The sequence below is a fragment of the Antechinus flavipes genome, chromosome 5, assembly GCF_016432865.1.
Source record: "Antechinus flavipes isolate AdamAnt ecotype Samford, QLD, Australia chromosome 5, AdamAnt_v2, whole genome shotgun sequence".
Lineage (NCBI taxonomy): Eukaryota > Metazoa > Chordata > Mammalia > Dasyuromorphia > Dasyuridae > Antechinus > Antechinus flavipes.
The window spans coordinates 105,276,151-105,299,633 of NC_067402.1; positions in this window are offsets into that span (position 1 = coordinate 105,276,151).

A 23,483-nucleotide genomic window follows, 5' to 3' on the forward strand; every position below is an offset into this window, starting at 1 on the left:
TAATCATTTTAAATTAGAAAATTGGATATTCAAGGAAGTAAGAAGCATTTATTAAGCAATCATTGTGTTAAGTAGTTTACAAATATCTTATTTGATCATTGCAGTGACCCAGTGAGGTAGGTGTTATTATGAGCCCTGACTATGAGCAAACTGAAGCAAAAAGAGGTTAAGGAATTTGCTCAGGAACAAAGGGGTGTCTTAAGCTGGATTTTAAAACAGATGTTCCTGATGTCATAGTTTATAGTGCTACCTGGTAGCATCTCTTTATATTTCAATGCAAATTGCCTTCATTGCTGGTGGAAATGCAGGAAATGCAAAAAGAGTGGGTCTGGAGTCAAGGCATTTGGCTTCATATCCCACCTCTTTCAGATATTACCTATGTGACCTTGGGAACGTCATATATTTTCCTCCTCTGGACCTTGGTTCCTTGAGTGTTAGACCATGGTCTCTGAGGTCTTTTCTAGTTTTAGATTCATGATCCTGATAGCTGAAAACTAAAAAAAAAATCTTCTCTATTTCTTCCAATACATAGATTCTCTCCTGTGATGGAGCCTGTGGTTGATAGGTCTGGATTATGTTACTTCTCCAGCTGTGATTTTTCCCCCATTGCATTTTTAAAAGAGGCAATTAGGGTTAAGTGAATTGCCTAGAGTCACACAGCTACTAAGTATTTGAAGTTGAAGCTGAACTCGGGTCTTCTTGGCTGGAGGACTGGTGCTCTATCCACTGCACCACCCACATGTCCCTCATCATTGTTTTTTTTTAATGGGTTACTATGAGTAATATTTGTGCTTGGGGCAACTCTAGCCAAAGGTTTTTAGCTTATTTGCATCCATGCTTTTATTACTACTAATCTCCTCAACCCAGGACTGGACCTCTCCTGCCAATCAATATTGCCCTGAACCAATCCAAAACTAGAACACGGGGTCCATTGTTCTAATCCAAGCCTAAAGCATGAGACCCACAGGGTCAGAGAGGAATCCTGGCTCTGCCTTTGGTACCTTCCAGGTGGCCTCATTCTAGCCACTTTATATACCACTTCTCCATAATGACGCTGCTCTACAATGGTCTATTCTGAAAAGTAGCATGAATCAGAATAGTCTTTTTAAATGGCATTAACAGACCAGGAAAGTTGCAACTGGTGCCACTTTGGTAATTGTGAATGATCTTCTATAGAATAATGCCCAATATAGCCTATGAACCTTTTTGTGGAGCATGATTTTCTGTGTCTTTTAAGCCTATGATAGCTGTGACGCCTTTTCTTTGTGATGAACTGCAAAGCTATGCTGCTAGGGTCCTAGCATCATGACCCTTAATCATATGTCCCATCATAATGAATTGTTTTCTGGGAGAGTCAAGTTAAATAGGAACTTAATGAATTTTGGATGCCAGTAGTTTGATGGAGCAAAAACTTCTCTATTTCTTCCAAATAAATATTTTTCACTAAAAAAGGTAAAATTGCTGCTCAGTCCTCTTTTCTGGGTTACCAAAAGCAGTTTTGCTTGAGTTTCTTTGAGAATGTCCAATTCTTTTTACTTGATTCTCTTGGTCACTGAACTGTAAAAGAAGACTAAAACCAGTACTTCACATGTTATGAGTCTAAGTCTCTGTCTGAGGGGTATCAAAAATGAAATTTTATTTTACTCAGTCATGGGAAGAAAATACTAATATGATCTAAGAGACTTATGCAAGCTGACTGCTATTTTAGTTGACTCCTACAATGGATTTCTAACTAGGTTCCATAGGATCATAGGATTTCAGATCGAAAGAATCTTAGAGATCATTTAATCTCTCATTTGATAGATAAAGAACTGAATTCAGAGATTGAAAAGGAAGGACTTGCTCAAAGGCACATCAAAGTAAAGTAAAATTGCAGCAGCCCAGATCTTCTGATCCACAAATTCAGGGCTCCTTTCACTACCAACATATTACTTCACTTTGGATTGGATTTTACATTTCCTTGCCTTTAGATGCTCAAAGTTGATGCTTAATTCAGGAAGGAACAATCCTTCATATGAGCATTTGCCGAGTGAACAGAGCATAGTTTCATGCTCCAGAAATTCTGATAAAATTGTTAATAAAGGTCAACACACTCATACAATTTAATATTCTTTATTCCTATTGCAATTCTGATGTCAATGTCATTTTTTTTTTTTTCTACACAGAAAGAGAGCTGGTACTTCATTTAACTCTTTGCTGGCCTGAGCAGAGATGTAGGATGCAGGGTTATCTGAAAAAAGAGACCCTTTGCAATAAGGCTTACTGCCACTAAGGAATTCAGCAGGGTAGATAAAATAAAGCAGATCCCTGTGAAATGGAAGTGATTTGTTTCTCAGTGAAGTCATGATGACTTCCACAAAATTGACTATGGAGGTCATTTTAACTACTGTCCTTTTCTATCTCTGGGCTATTCAGGCATTTTCTTTCCTTGTTTCTCCATAAGAGCTCTCTCCATTGGGATGACTCTTAGTATGGGGTCTTCCTTCTTTCTTTTTTGTTTTCAGAGGATTTTTATTGCTTCTCCCAGGCAAGACTGACATCTCAAATAATCTTGTGTGTCAAGAATGGGCAAATAGTTTCATAGGATTCAAAGTTTGAAAGTACTCTTGAAATCAAATAATCTAGGCATTATTAACCTGTTGTCCTGTACTAGTTTACAACTTTTATGTTACTTAAAAATATTTAATATTTTGAAAGTCAAACTTCAATATAATTGGTTTCCCTTATAATATCATATATTTATGCATTAAAAGCATTATTCTGTGAAGGGAGTCATAGATTTCGCCAGCCAAAGGAGTCCATGATACAAAAAATATTAAGACTCTCTTATTCAATCCAACCCTTTTATTTTACGAAAGAGAAAATAGTGCCCCAGATTGGGAAAAGGACATTTCCAGGCCACATATTAGAGTATCTTACTCCATGTATAATGTCATTATGATCAAATAAGAAAATTAATATCTGCAGAGAGGTTAAATGGGTTTTCCAGAGTGAAAGAGAACAAATAATATTTAAGGTATCTGTCTCCTTATTCATTACCAGGAGAAGTCCTTGTATCTGTTCCTGAAAATAAAAATCACAGAGCCAAGGAGGCAGCCTGATGTCATGGTATTGTATAAAGATCTTGGGAGGAGGAGTTGAGAGCTAGGGTCATAGGAGCTGAAATTGAGAACTAGAAGATGCCTCAGAGGCCCTCTTCCTCAATTTATAGATGAGCAAACTAAGAGCTAGGAAGGTTAAATAACTTGGCCCAGATTGTCCAGGGAGTAATCAGCAGGGCTAGCTTTTTAACCCTAAGCCTTTGGGAAACTAGCATGCTACCATGTACCACTCATTTTAGCTCTCCCACTAATTTCCTGTGTGATCTCAGGCAAATCTCTCCCCTGCTAGGGGACTCAGCTACCTCATCTGCAGAAGGAGGAAGTAGGATTAGATTAAAACCAAAGTCCTTAAGATTTTGATTTTTTAAAAAGAGAATTAAGAATCAAAGGCAGGCACATTTCTACTAGAGATGAGGATGGCAAGAATAGAGCAAGAACCTTGTTTTGGAATGCAAAAAATTGCAGGACCAAGTATGTGAAAGAACTTTGTAACTGCACAGTGCTAAAGAATCCCATATCATTGTGGAGAAGGGGCTGGGTCTCTTAAGGAAGGAATTTAGACTTGAGACTTCCAACCTTCTTAGTAAGTAAAGGAGGAAGTATTTGTGCAAGATTCCTTTCTGACCTGGGCCTTTGATAAGACAAAGATGAAGGGATTGAAACTTGGGTCTGTTCTTTCTTGCTTGGAAATAAAAAATAATCATAATTCTGAATTATCATAAAGATGAATTTTATGTTTTCATAGCTTTTTAAAAACTCTTTTCAGGACCTGTACTTTATCCGAAGAGAGGCAAGGTAGTATAGTGGGAAGGGCATTGAATCTGAAGTCAGTGTTTGAATCCTAGCTATAATAGTGTGACCAAGGATAAGAAATTTAATTTCTCTAACCCTGTTTCCTTATCTGTTTAATGGAGATAATTAGGGCTTGCAAGTACTACCTCTGACAGGCTTGTCATGAGCAAAGTGAAGTGTAACCCAGAAAAGGGACAGAAACAAGGGATGGTGACTGGACCTGGGACTGCTAGGGAACTTCCAAGTAAAGAATTTTCTCCTCCTAATATAGCGTAGCATCTTTTCTGCAATCTATATTCTTAGAGCAAAGTTTCTTAAACTATGGGTTTCAACTCCATATGGGATCATATAATGGAATGTGAGTATGTTGTGAAATTATGATTTATTATCAGTAAATGTTTGATTTGTATACTCATTTAATATACTTTTATATCTGATTCATGTAAAAATTTCTTGGGCAAAAAGGAGTCATGAGTGGAAAAAGTTAAAGAAACCCCAGCCTAGAAGACTGAAAGGGTCACAGAGTCAGAATGTATCAAAAGAACTTGACCCCAATCTTCCTTGCATCAAGACTACAATTCTGCAATGTTTGGTAAATCATAGAGCATCATAGAAACCTGACTTATTATTGGTTACTTCTCTTGTTATTTCAATCTCTTTATGATGAAGGCAGAGCAAGAATGCATCTGTCATCTCATCTGTAAAGTTGAGATGCTCAGAGATTGTGACTCAATATAGGTCCCACAGCTACTTAGATGCAGAGCTGATTCTCAAACTTAGGTCTCTTGTCTCCTGTTCTCATGCTCTTTCCAATAGACCATGTGATGCAGTCAATATTGTAAAGTCTTGACAGATGTAGATTTCTATTGAATGGTCATCATGAAAAAGACCTTGCTTTACAAAAGGACAGTAAATATAATAGTTTGTGTTTCAGGGCTTCCAGGGATTCAAGTACAAATTCCAACTAAATATTTTATAGTATTTTGTAATTCTACATCATGAGCAATTAATTTACATTAATCAATACTGGGTGACCTTAAATACTGACCACCCCTCTTAAATAAGATTTCTTCATAAAAAAAAGACAAATATGCAGCAAGCAATAATTGCAATGAAATCATCAAATATACTCTATGAAAGTTTTAAAAAACTTTTTTCAATTAAAACAATTATATTTTTTATTATTCATTATTTTTGTCACTTTTCTCTGCTTTTCAATCTTTCTATATGGGGTCAACCACTGGTGCAAAAGGAATGATTTTAGATCTTACTTAGGTTTTTTTTTTTTTTTTTTTTTGGTCAACTGGATTTGAAAGAGGGAAATATGCAGCTTATGTTTGGACTAATACAATATATAAAATTTAAACATATATAAATCATAATGAGATTTGGACTTTCTCCGAGCAATGTTCTGCATACAGATGCTGGAAGAACTCATATGTAGTATCTTAAGATTAATGAAGTATTTTCTTCATAATAAGTCTGTGAGTTAAGTAATACAAAAGTAATCCCTATTTTTCCAGATATGGAAACCTGAGGTTTTAAAAGATTGTCATCTTAAAGTCAGTGGATTTGAACTTATATCTAATTCCAAGTCTGGTGCTCTTTCTAGTTTACTTGACATTCAGTTAATTTTCAGTGATCATTTTTTGTTGTTGATGTATATACTGCCTCCAACATCTCAACATGGTCTATTGTGACCAAAAAACCTTCCAAATCTCATTACTCAATGGCAACTTATTGGTAAAAGAGCTTCTGTGAATTAGATATGGCCAAGCTTAAATTTCAGAGCCTAGAAAACACAGGTCTCACAAATTGTCTCCTTTTCCTTTTGAGGCAGGATCACTGTCTTAATTTGACATATCCAGACAATGAAGAAAGTTATCTGTCTTAGAGGATGCTTTGATTAATAGGCCCAGATGCACATGGTAATGCAATTAAGTGATGAGAATGTGAGTTCAGGGACAGCTAGTTGGTGCAATAGATAGAACACCAGCTTTGAAGTCAGGAGAACCTGAGTTCAAATATGACTTCAGACACTTAACACTTCCTAATTGTGTGACCCTGGGCAAGTCATTTAACCCCAATAGCGAGAGAGAGAGAGAGAGAGAGAGAGAGAGAGAGAGAGAGAGAGAGAGAGAGAATATGTGAGTTCAACGTCATAGAGTTTTGAAATTAAAAGGCCAGATCATTCAACTCCTATTGAGACCATGATCCCCTTCTACAACTTCTTGACAAAGGATCCATCTTGGTTATTTTTCCTTCTTTAAAAAAATACAAGGAGAAAAAAAATCCATTTGGATTCTCTATTTCCTGAAGAGTTGACGGCTGACAACTTTACAAGAGATATCTGTCCCCATGAGAAGTCCATGTGTGAGTCTCTTTCCCTCACTCTGCTGTTGCTTTTAGACAGTAAGACAAAAATAGTCTTTGTGCAGTGCCATAAAAACTGCCAAGAGGCTGCTGTGATGTTCATCAAGACAGCTGTTTCAAAATGTTTCACGTTTCTTAAGGCAAAAGATTTCAAAAATGGTTCGACCAAAGTGATCTGAACTGATGTCCTTTTCTATATCCAAGACTGGATAATCCATAAGTCAACAAATATGTATTAAGTTCACTCTATGGGTCAGACAATGTGTTAAGCACTGAGAATACCCCAAAAGCCCAAAACATAGTTCTTGTCCTCAAGGATCTAACAAGGGAGCCAATGCGAAAACGACTATGTACATATGTGACATATATAACATAAATGGAAGATTTTATCAGGAGGAAAGCACTGGGTGGTACTGGTGGTAGGGTTTGAACTGAATCTTGAAGTAAGCCAGAGAAGCCAGTTGGCACAAGCTTAGTTTCCTGATGAATACAGTGAGGGATGATATGTGACTATCATCAATCTGCGAATGTCAAAATAGGTCCATGGATGTAAGAAAGTAACTCTGCTGAAAGTTTTTCCATTGCCATTTCTAGGATGTTCAAATTCAGGTGAGATTTCAGGGAAATAGAAGAGTTTCCTGCTATTCCCAAATATCTCTCACTCCCCAATTTGTTTATGGATTCTAGAAATTTTCTTAATTTTTCATGAGAGATAGAGAGAAATATCTTTGAGAGAGGTAATAAAATGACTTAAAATATTTACAATAGAAAATAAAATAACTTCTCTTTTTCAGAGAGCAAGTTCTGATAAAGGAGAAAGAGGTACAAAGTGACAGAGAAATGGGATACTAGGGGATCCAAATAATTTGGTTAAAAAGTAAGTCCTGAAATCTCCACTGGTTAACAATCCATTCAGTAGAAGACATTAAACTTGTTGATACCATGTGTTTGGTGAATAGAGTTGCGGGTGAGTTCAAAGGAGCTGGTAGGGACCACAAAGTGCATCACCATTTTCTGATTATTCTAATAATCTAACTAAATTAGATATAAATTAAATAATCTAACTAAAATAATGTAACTAAGCAGTTTGCCAAAACTCACCCACTCTTCTCATAGCTTAATTGGTCTTTCACTGAGCTCCTATACCCTTCCTGGTGTCCCCGTGTCAAATTCCTTCACAAGAGCAGAAAGGCAGTGAGCATAGTGAAAAGAGTCTTGGGTTTAAATCCTGGTTCTGCTACTTATTACCTATGAGATCCTGGCTAAGTCCCTTAAGCTTTTTGGAATCCAGTATCATCATTTGTGAAATGTTAAGTCCCATCTAACTCCAAATATATCATCTTATGACTGGGTATGGGCAGCTGGATGGTACATAGATGGAGCACTGGCCCCAGATTCTGGAAGACTCATCTTCCCAAATTTAAATCTGGCTTCAGATTATACTAGCTGTCATCCTGGGTAAGTCACTTAATTCTGTTTAATTTGTACAATGATCTGGAGAGGAAATGACAAACCATTCCAGAATCTTTACCATGAAAACCCAACATGGGATCATGAAGAGTTAGACCCGACTGAAAAATGACTTAGCAATAATAATATGATTATGTATAAATGCTCATCAGTGCTGTGATGCTTGAAAGCATGACCATTTAAAAATTTAGTGATGTTTCCTATGGGCTGAGAGTAGGAAATAATGATAGGAGCAAAAATTTAAGACATATTTCTGTTAATCTGTCCCAAGCATGGTGCATGCCTTTACCTCTTAGAAATATAAGGAGCAAGTAGGTGGCACAGTGGATAGAGCACCAGCCCTGAAGTTAGGAGGACCCAAGTTCAAATCTGATCTCAGACACTTAACACTTCCTAGCTGTGTGACCCTGGGCAAGTCACTTAACTCCAATTACCTCAGGAAAAAAAAGTATAACATCATCCATTCTGAAAGTAAGAAAAAATTTAGAGACTTTCCTATATACCCCATGTTAATGTCCTTTTTCAAACATCCCTGACAGTGGTCTTCAAGTGTCTACCCAAATATTTTCAGTAACGAGTAGCTCACTACTTCACCTGAGAGCCCATTCCAGTTTTAAATATTCCCAACTGTCATAAAATTGTCCTAAATTTTAAATGCAAATCTTCTTTCCTTAGCTGCCATTGTGTTTCTATTCTCTGGAGTTTTCTCATCACTTTTCATATGATAGCACTTCCAATATTTGAAAACAGTGATATTTTCCCTAAGTCTTCTTGTCAGGTAATAATATCTCTTCATTCCTTTGAATGTCCCTTATAAGACACAGTTTTGAGGCTCATTGCCAGAATAAAATGAGAAGAAAATTGAATTTGAAGTCAGAGATCTCTTCTTTTCCCAATTTTTTACCCTTCCTACTTTGCTGATGCTGCTTTTTATTTTTATTAAAAAATATTTCTATGCTATTTCCTCTCTCTTTTCCCAGTATCCCTCTGGGGTCCATGTGGAAGAGCTTTGGGAGTACTTTTCATAGTCTTCTTTGCCTTTTCCATGTGTCTTATATCCTTGTTTTTAGGTAGTTTGAGATTTGGATATCCTGACTCATTTTGGGAGAAGAGGAAAAGAGGAAAAGAAAATGTCTCCATCTCAGATCCAAAAATAAAGTCTTATCTCTTGAAAGTTCCAGGCGAGGCATATATAAATACAATGGTATGATTGAATACTCCTTCACTTCAAAATAATTCCTCTCACATCAACATCAAAAATTCCATCATCTGTCATGGAATAAGCACTGACTCTAGAATCATGGGACTTGAATCCAAATTTTGGTTCTGTCATTTACTGTGTCAATCAAGTCCTGACCTCTTTGTGCCTCAGTTTCCTTATCTGTAAGATAAAGGGGTAGATTAAATGGACCAAGGTATCTTCTAGTAGCTGATCCTATGTCAAGAAATGAAGTATAAAGGAATGAATATATATTTGGAATCAGAGGATCTGAAATTTAATCCCAACTTGGCTACTTACCACATATCTGACTTTTGCATTGTCAGGTTTCTCATCGGTAAAATGAAGAAATTGGGACTCAATGATCATTAAGGACATGGATTTAGAGTTGAGAGAGCCTTAGTGCTCTCTAGTCCAACCCACTCATTTTTACAAATAAAGAAATTAAGGCTCAGAGTATTTAAGCAACTTGCTCAAGAAAGTAGCACAGCTAGAATTCAGATCTAAGTCATCTGAGTTCAGACATATAACTCTTTTCTCAGCTCCCTCTTCCAATTTTCAGTCCTTATATCCATACCTTACTTAGGTAAAGCATCATTTTCTTCCTCTTCATATTTCTTTTAAAATGCCAATGCCCTCATATAAATATATCCTCAGAAGATGTAATCACTTAAGGGGTGTGAACAATACTGAGCTCAAGCCAAAACTTTGCCCCTTTCAATGTTTTGGCCACGGTTAATATACCATAAGCACTAGCTTAGTTATTCCAGCAGATTTAACTGTATTTCACACCATCTGTTGGTAAATTACTTTGTGAAGAACATCACTGAGCAAAGGAAGTAAACAAAGGGAATCATATTCACTTTATCCTAAATAAGGTAAAGGAAAACAAGTCTAAAAAAGCATCAGAATTTAGACTAACAGTGACTAATTTTAATGCCAGAGATCTGATGATGAAGCTTATTACCTGTTTCTCAGTATAGAGGTGGAATACTACGAGTAATAACAATAGCAATAAAAATAACTAGATTTCAGAAAAGCCTGGAAGGATACATGAACTGATACTGAGTGAAATGAGCAGAACCAGAAGAACATTGTACACAGTAACAGCAACATTACACGATGGTCAACTGTGATGGACTTGGCTTTTCTCAGCAATGAGGTGGTACAAGACAATTCCATTAGATTTGTGATGGAGAAAACCATCTGCATCCAGAGAGAGAACTATGAAGATGCAATATGGATCAAAGTATAGTATTTTCACCATTTTTGTTTGTTTGTTTGCTTTTTCTTTTGGGGGGTTTTCTCCCTTTTGATCTGATTTTTCTAGCACAACATGACAAATATGGAAATATGTTTAAAAGAATTGCACATGTTTAACCTACATCAGCTTCCTTGCTTTCTTGGGGAGAGGGGAGGTAAGAGAGAGAGGGAGAAAAATTTGGAACACAAAGTTTTACAAAAGTGAATATTGAAAACTATCTTTACATGTATTTGGAAAAATAAAATACTATTTCAAAAAATTATTAATAGCTAATATTCATGTAGCATCATTTTGTGCAAGATATAAATTATTGTTGTTCAATCATGTCCAACTCTTTGTGACCCCATTTGGGATTTTCTTTGCAAAGATATCAGAGTTTGTTATTTCCTTTTCCAGCTTATCTTCCCGATAAGGAAACTGAGGCAAACAAGGTTAAGTGACTTGCCCAGAGACCCATAACTAGTAAGTGTCTGATGATAGATTTGCATTTGGAAAGAGTCATCTTCTTGATTCCATGCCCAGCGCTTTATCCACAATGCCACCTAGTTGGCCTATGCTAAGTGCTTTAGAATTATAATTCTCCCTTCAACATTATGACTTTATCCAGTGAAGTTTAATTATACCATGGGCCAACCTAAGAAATTAAGTAAGAATTTTTGGGGAGATATGAAAGGCCTGCAAATGACATGAAAAAGTTTAGAAAGTCAGAAATGCATTTTATACACACACACACACACACACACACACACATACACGTATACATATATGTATATGTGTGTGTATATATACTTATACATATGTATACATATATATTTGTATAATATTAACATATTTTAGTTTTAAATACCATAATGATTCAGACTTCTCCAAAATGAAGGGTGAGCCAAAAATTTTTACATGGATTTTCCAAATCACGGGGGTGCCGTGCTCTTAACCCTCTCAAGATGAAAGGGATAATTCTATTATCTAATTAAATCCTCACAACTGAGAAGTAGGTACTATAGGAACTTCTATTTTATAGTTGAGGAAATGGAGGCAAATGAAGGTTAAATGTCTTCCTCAGGGTCACATAGTTATTGAGTGTCTCAGGCCACAACAATTTAGATCTTTCAGATGCCAGGAGCTACCCCTTTTCCATTGTACCATCTAGCAGCTCCCTGACTACAGCAAATTATATGTCAGGCTTGTTTGACGTATTGCTTTCCTTAACAGTTTTCTTTGTTACAAAAGAGGGGCCTGGAGGAGTTCAAAGAGTTTGCTAGGTATAGGATGGATGTGACCTCAGAAGCCAGCTATTCCAACCCCCTTCATTTTTTTCAGATGAAGAATGGAGACCCAGCACCATTTATCGACTTATCCTAAATCACTCATGTACTAACTAGCAGATTCAGGATATTAAGCCAGAATTTGAGCTGCTCCACTCTGATGAAAGTGGAAATGATTTAAAAATATATCTGTAAAACTTTTTTTTTTTTAAAGAAAAGTGCTTCATGGATGGATGCTATTGCTATTATCACAGAAGGATAAGCTATTGGTCTGTATTTGCACCCTTCCTCCTGTTTTCTGCAGGAAGCTTGAACATGTAACCGCTGGGACTGAAGGGTTTAAACCACTGACTGATCTATTATCAATCAATCAACTGACCGATGCCGACAAGGATTTATTTAGCACTTACTGTGCTGCTGGCTGCCCAGCAGCTGTGCTGTAAGTATAAGGTCAGTGCCCAGATGAATGATGAGACAATGGTCTCCCCTTCCCCAACTCCCTTCCTGCTCTGACCTTTCCTAAATCCCTGAAGGGGATATCTGCTCTAACATGGGTAATGAAACCTTTTCTACTTAAGTTTTTATATATTAAGAAAATAATGTTGAGCCTGTACTTCAAGACACTAGGAAATCACTTGCAGTAGGGCACACAACTGGCCAGAACCATCACTAGCAATTTCTGCACCCAGGACACAAAGATGTGCAGTTGGGAAGATGGGGAAGTAGTCTCATATGAGGTGAAGTTACTGGAAAGATGAGGTATGATCTAGGACACCACAAGGTTTTCAAACTGAGAAAGAAGGAGGAAATGCCCCCAGGATTAGACTACTGCTACCTCCCCTATGGAGGCAGCATGGGGAAGAGAGGGAGCACCCTGAAACTGATGCTTTTGGAGCCCTTTAATTATTATTGCCCTACCCTTTGGCTTTGGCACTAAATAAAGATAGGTTGAGCCTATATAGTTAGGAATAAGCCCCAGAAACAACTACCTTTGTTTATGATCATGAATTGTCTTCCTTCAGAGAATTCACTCTCTTACTTTCTCTTTCAGGTCTTACATTTTTTCCTACATGGAACAGAGTTGTGTCATAAGAGCAGGTAAATGAAATTGAAATAGGGGGGAGCCTGAGATGGTAAAGTGACCGCTTAGTTCCTGACCACCTTATATTAGTATCCTTCCTCTCCCCCATTCCCTTCCATACCTGCTTAGAGGGTCTGTTGTAACAGGAACCTATGAGGCATAAAAACACCAAGGAACTCAAAAGTAAAGCCTGATCTGGCAGTGGTTCAAATGGAAAATGATCTGGGTTTTGGTGGATTGTAAGTTTAATATGAGCCAACAGAGTTCACGTTTAATATGAGAGGGCAACTTTGAAAGCTTATACCCATCTGACCTGCATTTGAGGAAGGATAGTGTATATAAAAAGGAAGCCCTGCTGTACTCTGCCATGGTCAGACTCAATATGCTTGCTTCTGGGCATTGCATTGTAAAAGGAGAATTTACAAATGAGTATATCCAGAAAAAGGTAACAAAAGGCATATGCTATTGAGTTAAAGAAAGTAGGATTTTTTTTTTAAGTGGAAAAACAAAGAGAAAGTTAATGGGAGGAATATTTTCTTAAGGGAATAGGGCAAACAGCCATGGATTGTCAGAGACCTGGTTAGGTCATGTGGGTACATGTCCTGGCTCTAGACTTGTTATTTGGGCAGTCATAGGTAACCTTAAAAAAAAAAAAAACACCTAACATTACTTCTCTCTCCCATGATTTCCCTACAACTGAACAGCAATAAAACAAGAAGGAAATGAAAGAAGTAAGGAAATGAAAGAAGTAAGGTAAAAGGAAGAAAGGAGGAAAGAAGGAAGGAGGGAGGGAGGGAAAGAAGTAAAAAAGCAAAGAAAGAAGGGAAAAAAGCAAAATTCTCATAACAAATATGAATATTCCAGCAGAAAAAATTTCCACATGAACCACATCCAAAAATCTATGTCTCATTCTTCAATTTAAATGTTTTCTTTCTAACAGTAAGGGGGTGCTCATTTTCAGTCCTCTGTGATTTATCATTCCATTGATCAGAGTTCTAAAGTCTTTCAACGTTATTTTTCTGTATAATGGGGTAGAAAGTGCTCTCTTCATTCTACTCATTTTACTCTGCACCAAATCATAGGAGTCTTCCAAGTTTTCTCTGAAACAATCCATTTTGTCATTTCTTATGGTACAATAATATTCCATTACCCTTCATATACTGTAATTTGTTTATCATTCCCCTGCAGATAGATACCCGGTTAGTTTCCAGTTTACTATAAAAGGAATTGCTATGTCTTTTTGTACTTATTGTTCCTTTTCCTTTCTCTTTGATCTCTTTGGGTTTGTTGGCCCAGTAGTAATATAGTAATAGGTCAAAGCATTAGAACAGTTTAATGACTTTGGTATTATAGTTCCACATTATTTTCTATAATGCTTGGGTCCATTCACAGCTCCATCAACCAGTATCTAGAATTGCCATGAACAGTTGGCTATCCAAGAACCTCCTAAGGATTCATATCAGCTTAGTTTGGTTCATATGCCCTATGGTCCTTGCACCTTTAATTACCATCCAGGAGAACTTTCTCCTGGGCACGATGGAGAAGAGTACTAAGCCTGGAGTCAGGAAAACTGATCTTCCTGAGTTCAAATATGGCCTCAGATACTTACTAGTTTTATGACCCTGGGTAAATCTCTTAACTTTGTTTGCCTCAGTTTCTTAATTTGTAAAATTGTTAGAGAAGAAAATGGCATCACAAAGAATCAGATAAGACTGAAATGTGACTCAACAACTGTATCCTAGATGTCAAAGCTTGAGACCTTTTCATTCTCTTGAGTTGTAGTTAGGAACTCAATACAGATGGCCTCACATGCAGAGACACACCTACACATAAAAAGACATATATGTCCCTTTCTCCCAATATGATGAAGATATCTAACAAATAAATATCTAAAGGAACAGAGAAGTAAATAAGAGGATATATGTTATAATGGACAAAAGGCTTCTCTTAGGATTAGCACAAACAGGTTTCACCTCTCACATATAAGAGCTGTGTGATTGTGCTGATAACTCAATGTTGAGTAATTTAGGTATAAGTCTCCTAGACCATACACTGTAGAATGATGGCCTATTTGTATTGATAGAGGTAGTCTTCAGAATAGGTACTCCTTATGCCAATGAAATCACAGGTCAAGACCAAGCAAATGAAAAGAAAGTAGATAAGTAGGAAGAAACTTTGCTCAATGATTGAAATGAAGATGGGAATAAATAAAATGAGAGTTGAGGAACAAAAGAATTCAAAAATAGGATGATGAGGGTGAAGGTAAGAAGGAAAGAAAGAGAAGGGTCAAAAATTTATCTAAAAGATATATGACCAAGGATATGAACAGATAATTTTCAAGAAATTGAAATCATTGCTAGTTATATGAAAGAGTGCTCCAAATCACTATTGATCAGAGAAATGCAAATTAAAACAATTCTGAGATACCGCTACATACCTCTCAGATTGGCTAAGATGACAGGAAAAGATAATGGCAAATGTTGGAGGGGATGCGGGAAAACTGGTACACTGTTCAATTGTTGGTGGAATTGTCAACGACTCCAACCATTCTCGTTCCTATAGAGAGCTGAAACTCCAAAAAGGTATGCTTGAATCAGACAACCAGGCACTTAAGCCTAATTACCTATTTGATGTGAGAGAATGATTCTATAGCATATATTTAGATAAATGGCTTTTCTCACTGTTGGTTCTTGCTGAATGTTTGGTGTTAAGATAATTATAGGCAAGGATTGGAGGGCAAAGGGAGAGAGGTCAAAGGCACTTGGCAGTAGGATGAGGAGGAGAGAGGCTGGTGACGCTGGACTCCAGAATCCAGGATTTTGCTTGTCTGCCTCCTTCACTTCTCCCCTTAAAGACCAAGGACTTTAATTTATCCTGACTGTGGCTGACCCCGAGGCCCTCCAGGAAGCTAGCCTGTACTTTACAGGTTCCCTTTGACCCAGCAGTGTTACTATTGAGCTTAGATCTCCAAGAGATTTTAAAGGAGAGAAAGGGACCCACGTGTGCTAAAATGTTTGTGGCAGCCCTTTTTGTAGTGGCAAGAAACTGGAAACTGAATGGATGCCCATCAGTGGGGAATGACTGAATAAATTGTGGTATATAAATGTTATGGAATATTATTGTTCTGTAAGAAATGACCAGCAGGATGAATACAGAGAGGCTTGGAGAGACTTACATGAACTGATGCTAAGTGAAATGAGCAGAATCAGTACATGGCAATGTACATGGCAATACAAGACTACACAATGATCAATTCTGATGGATGTGGCTCTCTTCAACAATGAGATGATTCAAACCAGTTCCAATTGTTCAGTAATGAAGAGAACCATCTACACCCAGAAAGAAGGACTATGGGAACTGAGTGTGGATCACAACATAGCATTTTCACTCTTTCTGTTGTTTGCTTGCATTTTTGTTTTCCTTCTTAAGTTTTTTTTTTTTCTTTCTAGATCTAATTTTCCTTGTGCAGCAAGATAACTGTACAAATATGTATGCATATATTGGATTTAACATATATTTTAACATATTTAATATCTATTGGACTATCTATCATCTAGGGGAAAGGGTGGGGGGGGGAAGAAGGGAAAAATTTGGAACAGAAGGTTTTGTAAGGGTAAATGTTGAAAAATGACCCATGCATATGTTTTGTAAATTAAAAAGCTATAATAAAATAAATTAAAAAATAAAAGCTATATGACCTTTTGCAATCACAATTTAAGCTAACTTTTACTTGTTTTATATTCTGGAAATAGAGATCAAAACTGAAGAGCTGGGTGTAGTAGAAAGAACAATGGACTGGGAATTGGAAGGCTTACATTCAAATTCTACTTCCAAATGTTACTAGTTGTGTAACTAGTTTTCCTGAGCCTCAGTTTCTTTATCTGTAAAATAAGCATAATAACAGTAATACTTTCCATATCCATCTCTCAGTTGTTGAAAGGCTCAGTGAGATGATATATGCCACACATTGTAAACATTTTGTAAAAAAAAATTTTTCTCATTTTTTTAACCAAATAACGTAAAGATAGTTTTTTTTAACATTCATTTTTGCAAGATTTTGAGTTTCAAATTTTTCTCCCTTCTTCCCTTACCTATCCCCCTCAAGATAGTAAGCAACCTGATATAAATTATATGTATACAACTCTTTAAAACATATTTCCTTATTAGTCTTATACAAGAAAAATCAAACCAAAAGGGGAAAAAACCACGAGAAAGAAAAAGCAAGCAAACAAGCAACAACAATAAAAAGATGAAAATGCTATGCTTTGATCCACATTCAACTTTTATAGTTCTCCTTCTGGATGTAGAAGGCATTTTCCATCTCAAGTCTATTGGAATTGTCTTGGATCACACATTGCTGAAAAGAGCTGTCTATCACAGTTGATCTTCACATAATCTTGTTACTGTATACCATGTTCTCTTGGTTCTGCTCACTTCACTCAGCATCAGTACAGGAAAGTCTTTCCAGGTTTTTCTGAAATCAGCCTGCTCGTCATTCATTAAAGAACAATAATATGCTATTATATCCACATGCCATAACTTATTCAATCATTTCTCAATTGATAGCATCCACTTAATTTCTAATCATGAGCTGCTACAAACATTTTTGTATATCCTTTCCACTCTTTTATGATTTCTTTGGAATACAGACACAGGAGTGACACTGTGGTATCAAAGGGATGCACAGTTTTATATCCCTTTAAGTATACTTCTAAATAGTTCTCCATAATGGCTGGATCAGTGCAAAACTTCATCAACAATGCAGTTTTCCTAAATCCCCTCCAACACTTATAATCATCTTTTCCTTTTATCTTAGCCAATCTGATAGGTGTGAAATGGTACTTTTGAGTTGTCTTAATTTGCATTTCTCTAATCAAAAGTGATTTAGAGCATTTTTTATACGACTATAAATGACTTTAATTTCTTCATCTAAAAATTGTCTTCCTATGCTTTGACCATTTATTAGCCAGGGGAGGGGAACTCCACTTATCTTAAAGATGAGAAATGTCAGTTATTGATGGTGGTGGTAGTAGTGGTCTTGCCTCTGCCACTGGTTATCTGTCTGACTTTGGGCAATAATAATAGAACCCAGCATTTATATGGTGATTTAAGCTTTGTAAAGTACTTAACAAATATCCTATTTTATCTTAATGATAACCCTAGAAAGTAAGTACTATTACTATCTTCATTTTACAGATGAAGGAACTGATACAGACAGAGGTTAAATGATTTGTCCCGAGTCTTATAGCTAGTAAGTATCTGATACCAGATTTGAACATAGGACTTTGTGATTACAAATTCAATGTTCTATCCACTATACCATATAGCTATCTCTCAACATTTCACTTAACCTCTTCCCTCTTCCCACTCCAACTACAGTCCTCATCTATAAAAAGATGAAGCTGGATGCTGGAAAAAATACATCTCTTAGGTTTCTTTGAGCTTTTCTAGTATTATGATTGGCATCTTCCTGTGCCTCCATCTCCTCCCCCAAACCCTTTGTTATGTCTGATTATAGTGATCAGGTTACCCTTTTGCTTTGTCTTTCCCAAGGCAAAACAACCTGAATCCTTTAATCTTTTTCTATTTTCCATTTCTTTATAATGCTCTTTGTTCTTCTCTTCCAAATCTTTGCCATTCTCTCCACATCCTCTTAGAAGTGCAGTGCCAGCTACTCTTCAAGGACAAAGAATAATAACTGGTCCCTTTTTGAGATTGTTAGTTGTTTCTCCCTTTTACACTCTCTTTCCACAGTTCCGAGTAGAAAACTTTAAACCATATTAAATATCTGGGAATGCAGAACATCTATGGTTCCATCACTAAGTCTATGTTATAAACAGGGTTTGCCTTGAGCAAATACCCACCCTCTCAAGAGAGAACTTGAACTTTCTCCATTACATTCCTTTCACTCTTCCCTCCCCTCCCTAGCCTTCATCACCTCTATCACTGTGGGATTATGCCAAAGAGTACTTTCTTAATATCATTGCTGTTATTGTTATTTAATGTTTATTGAGTGATGGGACAGGAACTACATCAATGAACTTTTGTCTTATGGATAACAATTCTCCATTAGTGTTGATAAAGCAGTCTCTTGGAAAGCTTTCAAAGTCAGGGCTGGTAACTCAGAATTACTTTCTAAGACAGGAAGGCAACTCTAAGATGGCTCATGGGAATTCTTCAAAAGGGTGTGTGTGTGTGTGTGTGTGTGTGTGTACTACTACAATAGTAGGGGTGAGTATAGTCTCTGCATTCATATTCCATATATTAAGACCTTCTGGAATTAATCCTGGTCTCTGTCTTTTTTTTAAAAAATAATTTAATTAAATGTTTTTGATTAAAGTTGTTTATTTTCAAAACATATGCATAGACAATTTTCAACATTCACCTTTGCAAAACTTGTATTCCAAAATTTTTTTCCTTCCCATGGTGTACAAGAAAAATTGGATCAAAAAGAAAAAAAAATGAGAAAGAAAACAAAATGCAAGCAAACAATGAAAAAGATGAAAATATTATGTTGTGACCACACTCAGTCCTCACAGTCCTCTCTCTGGGGGTAGATGACTCTCTTCAACCCAAGACCATTGGAACTGGTCTGAATCATCTTACTGTTAAAAAGAGCCAATTCTGTCAGAATTCATCAATGTATAATCTTGCTGTTGCTGTGTACAATGTTCTCTTGGTTCTAATCACTTCACTTAGCATCAGTTCATATTAGTTTCTCCGGGCCTCTCTGAAATCATCCTGCTGATCATTTCCTATAGAACAATAATGCTCCATAACATTCATATACCATAACTTATTCAGTCATTTTCCAACTGATGGGCAGCAACAAACATTTTTGCACATGTAGGCCCTTTTCCCTTTTTTATGATCTCTTTGGGATACAGAAACACTCCTGGATTAAAGAGTATACACTGTTTAATAGCTTTTTGGGCATACTTCCAAATTGTTCTCCAGAATGGTTCGATCAGTTCACAACTCCATCAACAATGTGTTAGTGTTCTAGTTTTCCCATATCCCCTCCAACATTCATCATTATCTTTTCCTGTCATCTTAGCCAATCAGAAAGGTGGGACCTCAGAATTGTTTTAATTTGCATTTTTCTGATCAATAATGATTTAGAGCACTTTTTCACATGACAATAAATGGTTTTAATTTCATCTGAAAATTGTCTGTTTGTATTCTTTCACCATTTATTAGATGGAGAATGATTTGAATTCTTATTAATCTGAGGCAATTCTCTATATATTTTAGAAATGAGGGTCTTAGCAGAACTTAGATATAATTTTTTTCCAGTTTATTGCTTCTCTTCTAATCTGGTCCGCATTAGTTTTGTTTGTATAAAACCTTTTTAACTCAATATAGTCAAAAGTATCCATTTTGCATTCTATAATGTACTCTAGTTTTTCTTTGCCTGGCCCCTGTCTTGACTTACACCAGTCTTATTTGGAGAAGTAGAGAAGAGGGGCAGAGAGAGGAGAGAAGAGATTATAAAGCCACCCCAGAATGCTCTGAGGTGAATAAAAACAGGTAGAATGACATTATGTACCTTTCCCATTCCCTCTATTCAAGCTTTGATCTGTAGTAGATAGGATTATTTGGTGTTAGGCAAGGAACTAAAGAGAGATGAAAGAGATGGAAAGATCCTTTAGGCTAGCTGCAAGTCACTTCATCTTCCCAAGACTAATTTTCCTCACTTCTAAAATAAAAGGATTGGAGCATATGGTCAAATTTTTTTTGGGGGGTGGGGCTCAGTTTCCTCATGTGGAAAGTGAGGGAATTAGACAATAGTATTTTTCAGTTCTACATCTGTGATGCAAGGATTTCTCAACTCCCATCATCACCATCATCTTTATGGGGCTACATCCTCTTATGTGAAGATGTTACTGGATAATTTGTCTTATGAAATCTTAACCCCGAATGACTGGAAATCCATCGCTAAAACATGTCTAGAACCGGGACAAAATTTATTGTGGCTTTCAGAGTTTCATGAATTATGTAGGATTCAAGCCCAACACAATGGACAAACAGGAACTATTGGACAAATCACTTTTGACCAACTAGCTGGTCAAGGTCAGTATGCAGAGAGTTCAGAACAGATTTATTATCCCATAACAGTGTATGAGCAAATTTCTAAGGCTGCAATAAAAGCTTGGAATCCTCTCCCTGGACAGAAAGATGGAAATAATGCTTTCACAAAAATAGAGCAAGGTCCCAATGAACCTTTTGCAGATTTTGTGGGACGTTTACAAACAGCTGTAATAAGAACCATTGGAGACAATGCAGCAACAGAAATAATGACTAAACATTTAGCTAAGGAAAATGCCAGTGAGGTTTGCAAAAGAATTACATGGGGGCTAGACAAAGATGCTCCTTTGGAGGAGATCATAAGACGCTGTGCCACAGTGGGCACAGATGCTTATTATGCCCAAACTATGATGAACATGGAAAGACAAGGTCCTTCTTGGCAAAGGAATTCTAGAGAAACTCGTCGATGTTTTCAATGTGGAAAAGTTGGACATCTAAGAGCCCAATGTAGAAATGGAGATAGAGTGAGAAGACAAGGTGAAAGAAAACCTCAAACCCCATGTCCAAAATGCAACCGAGGCTTTCACTGGGCCTCTAAATGTATATTGACCCAGAGGAAGGAGAGGCAAGGCCCAGCTCTAAAGTATCAATCAAAGGACAGGTGGGGCATGATAGCAGCTGAGGTTACACCCAGAGAGACTTTAGAAATTGACAATAGACTGATCTCATTTAAAAGTGCATGACATATTTCATTATTGTAGTATTCCCCAACAATACATTTCTCTATTAAAAAATAACAATAACAAATCTATTTTCTCTCCCTTATATTCCATACTTCATTAGAAGAAAAACAAATAAATAGATTTCTTGTAACAGTTACTCATTGTCAAATGAGTTGAAAAAAACTCCCCCAATTGCTGTACACACAACACAGATATCTATATGTCCATAAACATGTATTCACAATATCTGCATGTATGTACATGTATGTACAAACATAGCAATTATGCCTTTATTTGTGATTTATCTCATTTTGTACCCTAAATCCATGACATCTTGCATGTTTCATCATCAGTTGTCTGGAATCATCAGTGATCATTGTATTAATCATAGATCTACAACTCCCAAAGTTTTTTTTTCTTTTTATAATACTGCTGTTTTTATGCAAACCTTCCCTTAATCCCCCTTCTGTCTCATTCTGCCCTCCAATTAACTAACCACACTATCACTTTCTCTTCTGGTGATGATCTTAAAATTTTAAGAAAATAGAGTAGTTCCTCCTCACAAAGCCCATGGTTAGAGCAATGCCTTGCCCATATTAGACTCTTTATCAATTGATGTTTGCAGAATTTTGTTCACCATATTGTGTGGTGAGCTTTTTCTTCTCAAAACGCAGCCAGGTGATAAAAGTTCAGATCTTTTATTATCTCCAATATAGCCCGGTTAGCTTAGAGGCCTATCTCTCTGCTTGGTTCCAAGAGCTCTTGCCGCTTTGTCCTTTGCTTCTGCCTCTGCTTTCTTCAGCCTCCAGAGCCAGCTCCACTCTTCATCTCATTCCGGAGAAATCTCGACTTGTAGCTTCTTCACTCTGAAGAACTCCTTGACTGGCCCATTGAAGCTCTATTTATGCTAGTGCTGTCTGGCCCAAAGAGCTTCAAGGGAGGTGTGAACTCATTGAACTCCCATGAGTAAAGGTGTGAACACAAGCCTTGTATTAATTAGTTCTACTTAGTACCTTGTTTCAGGTTCTGGCCAAAATCTTCTTGTAAGATTAGATCAACTCTAATTAGTTAGCAGTTAGTAAGGATTCCAACACATCATCACTTCAAAGATCTGTGATTTCATTAGTATGGATATTCAATCCACTGACGCATTTCTTAACTTCATGCTTTAGTACACTTTGTACATGAATTGTGGCTGAAAAATGCATCACCCTGTCACCTCCATGGTAATAAGTTTTTCTGAAACTACCTAGGTTGGTTCTTAATCAATTTCCAATCCGTCACCTGGCCTGTAGAAGCTTGATTTGGTAAAAGCTGCCAGAATCTGGGCTCAGTTGGCTTTGGTTCTGAGAATCCAGGGTCACCTCCTACCATGATGAAGTATCAGAGGGGAGTGAAATTCTATATAATCAAAATTTCCACTTCCCTCTTAAATCATCCTAGTATGGAGGTGACTCTCAGTCCTTGAAGGTTATTGCAGAGAACCACAAACTTGGTTTGAATATTCCATACTAGGAAAACAACCTTGCTTTGCCTGTGTTATAAAGGGACCAGCATAGCCAAGTTTGAAAACTGACTCCTAAGAAACAGGATGTGACCCATGGTAGGGGGGATGCCTACTCATACTGATAAAGAGAAAAAGCATCGAAATACAAAGAAGTAAGTTACAAAGTGTCTCTGTGCACCCAGTTCAATCTTCTTTCTACCCTTTCCACTCCTCCATTCATAGTGCTTTGTGTATGTCCCTCACATTTTCTTGAATCACTGTCACAGAATAGGAAGGCAGGGCTGTACTGGGTATGTGATTTCCTCAGTGTACTAATGAGGAAACTCTCTCTTCCAATGAAAATCTGGACATTCTTTTTTTCTTTCTCAAAACAATATTTTTTTTTCCCAACAAACGAAAACCCATTTTCCATTCCTCCCTTCTCCCATAGTTCCACATCTTATTTACACATTATAGTCTCACTGTTACCAAGAAGCACAGAGAGATTGTGACTTTTTCAAAGTCACTACTTATCAGAAGGGGAGATTTAACCCATGCCTTTCTCTCTAGTCACAATACTATACAGATCCTTCTTTCCCCCAGCCCACCAGCAGTTTTCAGAGTTGAAAAAATATTGAAGATCATATAGTTCAATGCTTTTATTTTATGGGTGAGGAAACAA